This window comes from Hyperoodon ampullatus, assembly GCF_949752795.1.
Source record: "Hyperoodon ampullatus genome assembly, chromosome: 8".
In the NCBI taxonomy this organism is placed as follows: Eukaryota; Metazoa; Chordata; class Mammalia; order Artiodactyla; family Ziphiidae; genus Hyperoodon; species Hyperoodon ampullatus.
In genome coordinates, this window is record NC_136921.1 from 65,428,954 (window position 1) to 65,439,931 (window position 10,978).

The 10,978-nt window shown below is 37.2% G+C and overlaps 1 protein-coding gene across 1 annotated transcript in view; it reads right to left on the reverse strand.

The window, feature by feature from the left end:
* Positions 1 to 3,171, reverse strand: part of ORC4 (origin recognition complex subunit 4) — a 95,105-nt gene extending 91,934 nt beyond the window's left edge. The window contains exon 1 of the mRNA XM_079709971.1: positions 3,039 to 3,171. The gene's annotated coding sequence lies outside the window, so the exon portion shown is untranslated. The remainder of the gene's footprint in view (positions 1 to 3,038) is intronic.
* Positions 3,172 to 10,978: the final 7,807 nt, after the last annotated feature.

Below are 10,978 nucleotides of genomic sequence, written 5' to 3' on the forward strand. Positions count from 1 at the left end.
AAATACAGAATGCTTTGGAAAAAAATAGAAAGATCAAAAAAAAGGTATTCAAAATTAAAAATATGATAACAGAAGTTTCAAGGCTTGAAAAATCAAGTAAATTTCCCAGCAAGTGAAAAGCAAAAGACTGGAAAAAGATGAAAAATGGGAGAAAAGAAATAGGTCCAGGAGTACAATATCTAATTGCAGTTACAAAAAACACAGAGGCGGGCTTCCCTGGTGGCGCAGTGGTTGAGAATCTGCCTGCCAATGCAGGGGACACGGGTTCGAGCCCTGGTCTGGGAAGATCCCACATGCCGCGGAGCAACTAGCCCCGTGAGCCACAAATGAGCCTGCGCGTCTGGAGCCTGTGCTCCGCAAAGAGAGGCCGCGATAGCGAGAGGCCCGCGCACCGCGATGAGGAGTGGCCCCCACTTGCCGCAACTAGAGAAAGCCCTCACACAGAAACGAAGAGCCAACACAGCCATAAATAAATGAATAAATAAATAAATAAATAAAATTAAAAAAAAAAAAAAAAAAAAAACACAGAGGCAAGGAAATTACAGAAAATGTATCAGAAACTTTCTCAGAGCTGAGGCATACAGGTAGCCAGACTGAAAGAATACATGAAATGCAGAGCAAAGTAGATTTCTATAGACTCATAAGTCACCTCACATTACTGTGACATTTCAGAACACTGAGTAAAACAAAAAGATTCTAAAAGTTTCAGACAAAAAGGTTGTAGAAGCTTCCATAGGGGAGAAGAAAGTAAAGTGCAGTGTTAAAAATAAGAATGGCTTCAAACTTTATATCAAACACTAAGAGTTCCTTCTCAAATCTGAAGAGAAACATTACCAATTTAGAATCCTACATCCAGTCAAACTAATAGGGTACAGTAAAGACATTTACAGGAACATAATGCCTCACAACATTTGCCTCTAAAGTACCCAATAAATTTTTGAAAAAAAATGCTCAACCCCATTAATAACCAGGATCTGCAAATTAAAACAATAACCTAAAGCTACCTTCATCAGGTCGGCAAAAACAAAAAATATCAATTGTTATGAAAACTGTAGAAAAAAGGATTTATCATACATTGTTGGTGGGAGTCTAAATTTATATATTCGCTTTGGAAAGCTTGGCATAATCTACACTCTACAGAAATGCATGCTATGTACATAAAATGCATGTGTAAGAACATTCATAGAAGCATTATTTCTAAGCACTAAAAACTGGACACAATCCAAATGTCCATAATACTAGACTAGTTACATTAATTACGGTTTATTCATTAAAAAACTTACTACACTTACTATACTATAAACATTACTATACAACAATGAAAATATGTGAACTAAAGCTGTTAACAGGATTAAAAATTTCAACATGGGAGAAAAACTATACATAACATAATTCAATTACATATAGGTAAAAAACAGGCAAAATTAATGTATATTGTTTAGGAATGCTGACAAAGGTGGGTAAAAAATACTTGAAATAAAAGTAGGAAATCATTACCATAAAAATGCAGACAATCCCAATTAACCTTTGGGTGTGGTGAGGAGAGAGAAATGAATAAGAATGAATGGGGGGGGCGGAGAGGGTGCCAGCAATGTTCTAATTCTTCACTTTGGTGGTGATTACAGTGTTCACTTTATAATTATTCATTATATTGTATATCTACGATTTTTGCACATTTTGTTCACTTTATATCTATTCATTATACTGCATATCTATGATCTGTACACTTTTGCACATTTAGTATTTTGCCATAAAAAACATTTAAAAATTGTTATCTAAGGCACTTTTATGGCTCTGCTATACTTTTTTTCTGTTCTAAAGTGGCAAACATTTGGTTCCAATATAGACAAAACATTAAGGCACAGGAGTCTAGTTTTTATTCCATTTGACAACATTACTGCACACACAGAAAGCGGTAAAAGCACTAGTCAATGATGCATAAATAGAATCCACTGTCAAAACATACAAGAAAAATAAGTAGGAACTTTAACTGAGTACTCTAAAGGAACCACTACACAATTAAATAACACCAACACAATAAACATGAAGAATTTCAGATTCTCGGTCTTAAAAGAAACTATACATGGGTCATAATCTTTCAAAGCACCTTTACAAAGGAAGATAATTGAAAGACTGGAATGGCTTTAGTTATGATTATATGGACTGAATGTGAAAAAGAAACGGTGCTACTTTACTAAAAAAAAAACTCTAGTAATGAAAATTCATGAATCCTTTCTTAAATATTCTTAATTAACATGAGGGAAACTATTTCCAGCAAAAATAGTAGCATCTAGTTGAGAAACCAAAGGCTCTAAATCCGAGGCTAATAACCAAAGACACTTAAATTACCTTTTAAAAATATCTGTTATCTACACTACAGAAAGGGCAAACTTCGATGATGTCCCTTCTCTCTCAACCATAACACACGCTATCAAGGGTTACACAATCTCACATGCCCTTCTGAGAACAGCCACAGGCGTTGTGTTGCGGGAGCAAGGCAAGACACGGAGGGAAGTTCCACTGAAGAATTCCCAGTTTGCTCCCTCCCCAAAGCCTCTCCAGAATTCCAGGGAGGTCAGCCAAGCAAGGGCTGATGGTCCTCAAACCCCATATAAACACTGCGTCTAATGCCAGAAGTTGTCAAAATTCACACAGCTTGTCTCTCTCCCTGGACAGGTGCCCCGCTCTGAGCTGAAGAAGCACTCACCAGAGTCATCTAATGAGGCTCCTGAGATCCCATTCCTCTCTTACACCTGGACCAACACATTCCTCACCATCACCGGCGTGTAGTCACCACCTGCCACAGATCTACTCTCATCAGGACGCCAGACGCTCGTCAAGCATTCGTCGCCGGCTGGCTCACAGGGAAGCCACGAGACGGAAGGAGCCCGCCTAGTTTCTGGCCTGCCAGGCCTAGACAAGCCCGCCCTCCTTCCCGCATTCCCAGTCTCCACACCCTTCCGTCCTCCCCTTTTCGATTCGCCTTTCGCCACTGGCGCCCACGGCTTTCTTTCTGAGGCCTGCCTACGCCATGTTACCTCTCACGGAAAAGCCTGCCCTTATCAGGGCAGAGCAGGATTCTGGAGACGCGGGAATCCCCTCACAGGCTCCTCTCGCCGCGTTCTCTATTCCGCTTCACCTGCTGCTGCCAACGTTACACCAAGACTCCCGGCATGCCCTGCGCAGGCACCGCCTCTCCCATCCTGCCCCCTTCCCGCACGAACACGTGACCTCCTTTCGCCTCCGTCCACGCCCACTTCCGTTTCTCCACTCTCCCTTAGGGAGGAGGAGGGGACTGGGGGGGTGTTAAAGAGTAGCGACTTCCTCCCACTCCCCGCCCCCGCCTCCCTACTCCGCCCCCCCGCTACAATGTCTTCCGGGTCGCGATCGCCTCGGAGCCTTCTGGGAAACCATCTCATTTCCTCCCCTCCCCCTCCTCCTGCCTTCAACCAACCAGCCTCCCGTCAGAGAGAGACATGCGCAGTGAGTGCCTCCCGTCTCTTCTACCCGAACCCCCCCTCCCCCCCCCAAGCAGAGAGACCCCAGCAGCAGCAGCAGCTGATGATGAAGAGAGAGGCAGTGGCAGAGGGGGGGCACCTTTTATTTCTATTTTTAAAGGGACAGGACACTAATTTTACCCCACTTCAACCTTGAATTGAGGGGGGTGGGGGGAAGGCGGCTGAGTTCCTTCCCCCACCCTCCAGCCCTGAGACCTGAGAGGGGGATTGAGCCTGAGAGAGAAGGAGAAGGAGTTTCTTCTTCTTCGAAAATCCCCCATCCACGACTCCTACCCCCTCACCCCTCCACTAGCCTCCCTCCCGAGCCCCCTCCATCCTCCTCCTCTTTGGCCGTGAAAGGAGAGAAAGAGACCAAAAGCCTCTTAGCAACACAGACCCTTCTCTGCTGCTGCTGCTGCTGCTGCTGCTGCTGCTGCTGTTGCTGCTGCTGCTGCTGCTACTGCTGCTGCTGCTTGGCCCTGGCTGGAGACATCTCACTACACCCGGGAGCAGCCACTTCCCCAGCTCTCCTCCTCCTTCGCCTCCTCCTCCTCCTCCACTCCGCCCCCCCTTTATTACCCTTTGTGTCATCCTCCACAGCTCCAGGGAAGGCACTCAAAAGTGGGGGGCAGGAAAGGTAAGTGTGTCTGTGGGGGCTTCATTGCCTTCCTCTGGCTCTGACTTTAACTCCGGGGCAACAGTAGCACCAAACCACATACGCAGTGGAGCTCCGGGGTGAGGAGGGGGTGGTGCTGGGGGGGCAGTGAAGGAGGGGCTGGAGTGGGGAGGGGTGTGTGAGGTGGGTGCCCATCCTGTCAGAGTAGAAAGGGCACTTTTTATTTTTATTTGCTGTTGTCAAAAGTGGTTTCTCTCCTCCAGCTAACATCTGATTGTGTCTTGCTCCAGTGGGGGAGAATACAAAAACAACCCCCTCCTTCCTCCAATGAGGCGCCAGGGAAAGAGACAGAAAGAGGCACACTTTCTAGATGTCACTTTAAAAAAAGCATTTGGAGAGCTTTTTTCCTTTTTCCCTAGGAAAAGCTCCACTGCATTTGTTTCTGAGTGGGAAAATGTCGGGATCTGGATTGTATCGGAACTGCTTATCCATTTGTAGACCTGAGTGTTTTACCCGTTTTGGTTCTGTGTGTGATTTGGATTTTGACTTCAGTGTTGGAACAGACTTGATTGGTTTTTTGCTTTCTGGGTTTAATTTTCCTTTTTTTCGTTTTGTCTGACTTGCATAGAAAATTTCAATTTTTTGGTTGATAGAGGCCTTTGGTTAGGTTTTGACTTGTATTATTGCTTTTTTTGTTAAATGTTTGTTTCATATATCAGCATATAAAGTTCAAAGCTTAAAATGCTTAAAGTTTTAATACCACTGGTATTGTTTCTCCCTATATACGTTTCTGGTATTTATTTTACATAAGATGAAAATATTATCTGTTTCATAATTAATCTGGGTATTTTTCTAATCTTTGTAACTTGTCTGAACAAGTAATCCCCATTGAAAACTTTTATGTTGTTCTGGCTTCATGGAAGGCCAAACCTCTCCATCAATAGTTTGCTGGATTGGTACCACTTTCAGTTTTAACTGAATTATTTATTTACTGTTGTAAATTGAGATGAGTTTTTCATCTCTTGGGGGTACTGAACCAAACTGCTCACTATATGTGAAAGGAGACAAATTTCTAAAATATGTTTTCATGAGTCAAGGAAATCATGATGTTGTAGTTAGAATATGCATTGTAGTGAGATATTAATTGAAAGATAAATCTAAATTTAGGTTTATAGAGTAACAGTCTTGATAAAAGTATTCTTCATTTTTACTTGGTATGTTCTTAGTGAATGGTTTTCAAATTCAGTACTGTATTTGATTTGAGAAATGCTAGAAAGTATATTTCTGATGTAGGCCTTTTACTAGGGCTTACATTGGAAAGTGGTATTTTGTTTCATATGTACATTTCTTTATCCTTTCCTTAAAGATGGATGCACACATTCACACACACACATTCCCTCTCTCCCTCTCCCTCTCTCTCTCTCTCTCTCTCTCTCACACACACACACACACCCTTTTTTGAAACTGCATTGGTATCTCTGATCCCATAATTTATGTCAGCAAAAAATATTCTGCTGTAAAGTAGCAATTTTGTGATCAGACTGGCAATGTGAAAACAGCAATTTGATCAACTAGAAAGGATTGAAGAAAAATAAATCTAGAAGGATATTTGACATAAATATTAGAAAGACATGATAATACTTTTAATTTTTTGTTTTCTTGATGGTAAAGCCAAAACACAATATACTAACATTTTACTGACAGAAAAGCATTGCGTATGTAGAAACTTGTTCTGTAAAATTTTAATTACCAACTGTGTGCAAAAGTAGACATTTACACACGGGGGGAAAAAAGCTGTGTAGCAGTAAACAACATGGTCCTATTTCTCTCCTTTCTGTTATAAATTTGAACAATTTCTTACCTTCCTCTGAGGTGTAATTGGTGCACTTAAGCAGAAATCTGTGCCACGTTCAAGTTTGTCTCCCAATAATACTATTCCAAGTCCAGCTAGGATTTCTTGTCCTCACCTTAATACCTCAGGAACCTTAACATAAAAGATGGAAAGTAGAACTTAGTGAAGAAATCACTTAAGTAAGGCAAATTGTGTAGGTAACTGGGGTGGTAATTTCCTAGTAGGCAGCTGAGTGAAAATTTACAGCTTGATTATAATACCTTTACTTACTTTCTGTTTTCCTTTGAAAACATTTCTTACCCACCCCAGGGTAACCCTATATGGTTTGAAGATTCCAGACCTCCTCTAAGTTGGATAATGACTTACCTTTAGGAACCTGTTTATTTTTATTATGGCTTATTTTTTAACTATTAAGATATATTTTAGGATTGTAATTTTCAACTTGGTGATATCTTGGAGGTCACTTTATCCAACTCTTCATTTTCCATATTGCTGAAGTTCAGAGAGTTTGAGGAACTTGTGCATAGTTCCAAGGCCTGTAAGTGGATGCACATGGACCAGAGAGCTCTGGTCTCTTGACACTCACTGTGCTACACTACCTCATATTCTTTTGTCAGGAATGAAACTTGTGCACAATTCTGTGTATGGCACTTAAGGGTTTTATATGGGGGTCTATACTAAGAATATTAAGGCAAATAGCTCTAAAGACATAATTTTGTCTATTTATAATTCAGTAATTTGTTGTTGATTTTTTTTAGGAGATACTGATTTCTCTCATCTTGGATTATTACTATTTTGAGAATTATTTCAGCTTTCCCTAATGCTTGTTTTTCCCCCGCACTTCCAATTAATCAGTGAATACCCTTCTTACTCTTGTATTAAGGATATATATATAAATATATATATATATATATGAAGAATGTGTAGTGTATTATAAATGTTTACTTGTGATTCATGCTTTATGAACTGCTTAAGTAAGACTAAAGATTTTTTTCTTGTTAACATTTATATACCTTACAGCACAGTGTCCAGTACACATTAGGCCCTACTGCTTGTTTGTCATAATTGTTATTAGAGTTAGGCATGTTTGAATTTCTTGACTCTCAGATGTAGAATTTCTTCCTTTTCTTCCATTTTCCTTTCCTTCCTGCTACAATTTATTCACTACCACGAATATTTTTTTTCCTTATCTTAACTGTGGTTCTCACTTTTTCTAATAGCCAATTTAAAACCTGTTAACAAATAGTACTCATAATAAGTGAAAACATATTCTGTACAGGATGCAATTTGACAAAAGTGATTTATTTTAAATAAGGGATGATAAAAAAACTCCAATTAAGAATGTACTAGCAAATGTTCAGGATACATTTAAATTTTATTTCATTGAGTAGCTGGTACAATAGGTTACTGGAATGATTAGGCTGCTTTTACTATCTCTATAAAGCAACTGATACTTAGGTGACATGTTTCCCTGACTTTGCTTTTTTGGTCCTTACCCAGACAATTAGCAACTTTCCAGTTTTCTATGGATATGAACATTTATTCCTAGTCATCAGTGGGACCCCAGTAGGTCAGCCAGAAGGCCTATGTCCAGCTTATGTACTTTTGCAAACTTGTCTGTATTTTGAATGTATGTGCAAAACAGATTGTACTTAATTATTCATTAAACATTTATTGAGCATCTACTGTATGTCAGGCACTCTGCTAGGCATCTGAGAAACAAGGGTGGGTCCCTACAATTTAATGTGAAGACATACCTTAATTGTATTCCACAGGCGAATTGGTCATATCTTTATTTGATGTCTCTGCCTAAATAAATTTTATTAACTAAATGGATACTGTTAGGTGGAAAATGCATGTTTAAAAAGTTTTCGTCAGTAAATTTAAAAGTATACTAGAGAGAAAGAGATTTCCTGAATTTCCTTTGCTCTTATATACCTCTTAGAATAATATTGATTCACAATTTTTAAAAAGGAGGGGATCCCCTGCTGGTACATTATCTTGTGAAGGTAAATAGACTTCTGAGGGTCAGTCAATTCTGATCTCTGTTACATTCATTCTTAACTTTCTATATTAGTAATAATTATACTTACCGATTATTATGAGTGCCTAGCACTGTGATAAATATTATCAATCTCAGTCAGCCCTTACAGTGGTCCTGTTAACTTTGTAACATTGTCCCCATGTTATAAATGAAGAAACCTGTTACTGACAAAAAAAGATTTTTTCATGTGGCAGCAAAATATTCCATCATAGTAAATTCATGACACTTTCTAATTAAAAACAGTCACAATAAAGAGTTTTTATCAGTCAGGAAGTATGCTGGTAAACATTAGTAAAATTATGGCCCCAATAGCTTATTGACAGAGCAATGGAAATTTTCTAAAAATTTACAAGGACAGAAAAACAAACCCAAAAATCCAATCTTTTATCAGGAACATAGATACAGACCAGTGTGCAACTTGAAATAAAATATACATAAAGTCAGTCTTCTCTTTGTATGGCAAAAATGACATTTAGGCCTTCTACATATTGAATTTCCTTTATCTTGCATGGAGTTAAATTTAGTATCTTGTTTCATGAAGTTTGGAGGTTCCAACAATTTGTGACCCAGTGAATATTTACTATAAAAATTTTTATATAACTTGATAATGGAAAACCTGTAAATAAAGGGGAGTTTATATTGCCTAATGTTTTGGTGTGTATATATACATACTTTCTGGACCTTCTATCTTGCAATATTTTCATAATTATTACATCATGTATATATGATTAAGTTTAATGTACTCTTTTTAGTATTGCTTAAAGTCAAATTTTTTTAATATAAGAATGGACAACTTGTTGGATTCTCTAGATGCCTAAATTATTATATAGTTGTTCTTTAAAGCAGCTACTGAATTAAGATACTTTTTGACCCAGCTAATCAGAGTTGATTTTTTAACATCCTTTGCTTTTAGGAGAAAAGGGTAATTTTTTTAAATTCTATTTTATTAATCAAGTAACTACCATATCCATCCTAAGTAATGCAATTCATCCTGTATGCTTACATTGACTCTATTATCCTATAAACGTTACGCCAAAGCATTATGACCTGTAGAGTTTGGAAATATTTTTAAATGCTAAGGAACTGTTATATGTCATCTATTATTCTTCAGAAAGGAATGTTTATAACATGTGATTTCTTGTTTTTAAACCAATCTGAATAATTGGTGGGATTGAATAAGTCTGTGATCCTAAATAATCTCCTTAGATAACCTAAAGGTAATTCAGTTAAAAGTAGAGATTCTAACTCTTAAGCATCTCTGTTTGAGATATTTCTATATCATGTAAGATTTTAGAAGTTGGAATGACTCAGTATAACTCTTCAGAGAGACAAGGTGCAAGCCAGGCTTAACATATATTAAGGTATATCTTCTAATGTAGCTAGACATAACAGAAAAGAAAATCACTAAGGATATCACACCTGGTGAAAAGCATATACTTCATTCAAAGTTGGTTGTGAGTAATTCTGGTTTGAGTCCTTATTTCACTTGACCTATGTAACCTTTTCTTAGAGAAGTTGTAATTAAATTCTGTGATTTTTCCATGTATTCAAAGCTATTGTTTTCTATACACCCAGTTCAGAAGTGTCTACTAATCTGTTTACCACAAATTAACTTAATCCATACATTCTTAATATTACTAGTATCTAAAAATAATAATCTAGGCTCACTGGTGTTGGGGGAGGGAAGTATTCCACTTTCAACAAAAGAAAGTATTGACTTTCAAATAGCTTCTTTACTTGTGATATACTGATCTAAAAAATAGCTGCAATGTAAAGTAAAAAGGATTTTTATTTATTTGGAAAGTAAATATAAAGTTTACCATTACTGAATGTTAAGCGAGATCAAAATATTTAGGAAATCAATTACATGTTCCAGTAATGACAGAAATTTAGAGGCTGTTTTTTTAGCATTATTCTAAAATCATTTTCCTTCTTCCACATTTGTCACACAGGAGTTTGTGGTGAAGGATTTCTTGGCCATTTTAGAGACTGTAATCTAGTTAAAAGGTTTGTTTATGCTTCCCATCTCTGTTCTGCTGATGGTATTAGAATGCAGGCCAGAGCCAGACATCTAACTGTTTATAACATTCAAACTTCAATTAAAGCTACAGTGTTCTGTTCACTATATATCAGAAACCTCTTACCAGATGCAAATACCGCCAGTAATAATGGCAATGATTTTGTGTAGCCATAGGCTTTCCTAAATCATGCCACTCCTTATGAATTCCTTTTTCTTATTTAGGAAATATTAACATTTAATTATTTCATAGAAGTCTAAAAATGAAGCTTTTTTTATTCTAGAATTAGTATAGCATTTCCTTCAACAATTGTTTTTGATAATAAAACCTAGCAGCTTATATTATTGCATATCTTATTAAAATGATCCAGTTTAGCTTTTATAACATTAGTAAATTCTTAGTTAAGTGTTAGTTTGCTATCCAGTTGATTTGACTCCTGTTTCTAGTTTGAAGAATATAGCAATATTTTGTCTATTAGAAAACAAAAGCAGCAGTCACATCACTACAGTATTTTTATATGTGTGAGAGAGGACTAGATCCACATAATACATACTTTAATTTAATCTTATGTTGCCTTTCTGGTCTGCTGCTCATACTGTTTGTGGTTTCTATGTTTAAGTACATTGATAAACTGTTTTTAAAATTTTTTAAGCTGTTAAGAATTCTCTGAAAACATTTTTTCAGCAGCTTCTCTGTTTTTTGTACAGTTTACCTCAGTGAGTCAGAAAATGAATTGTGTATGTGTCTAATTTTTCTAATTAGTAGGCAAATTTCCTATATTATATTGCTTTTGCTTTTTATAAAACTAAATTTTAGTTTTTATTAATTTTAGACCTTGATTTATTAAATGTATATATTCTTTATGTATATACATTTTTTTATTAAAATATAAATCTAAAGGAGATTTAAACATTTCAGGAACGATGAAAAATTATACTAAATTGAATGAAA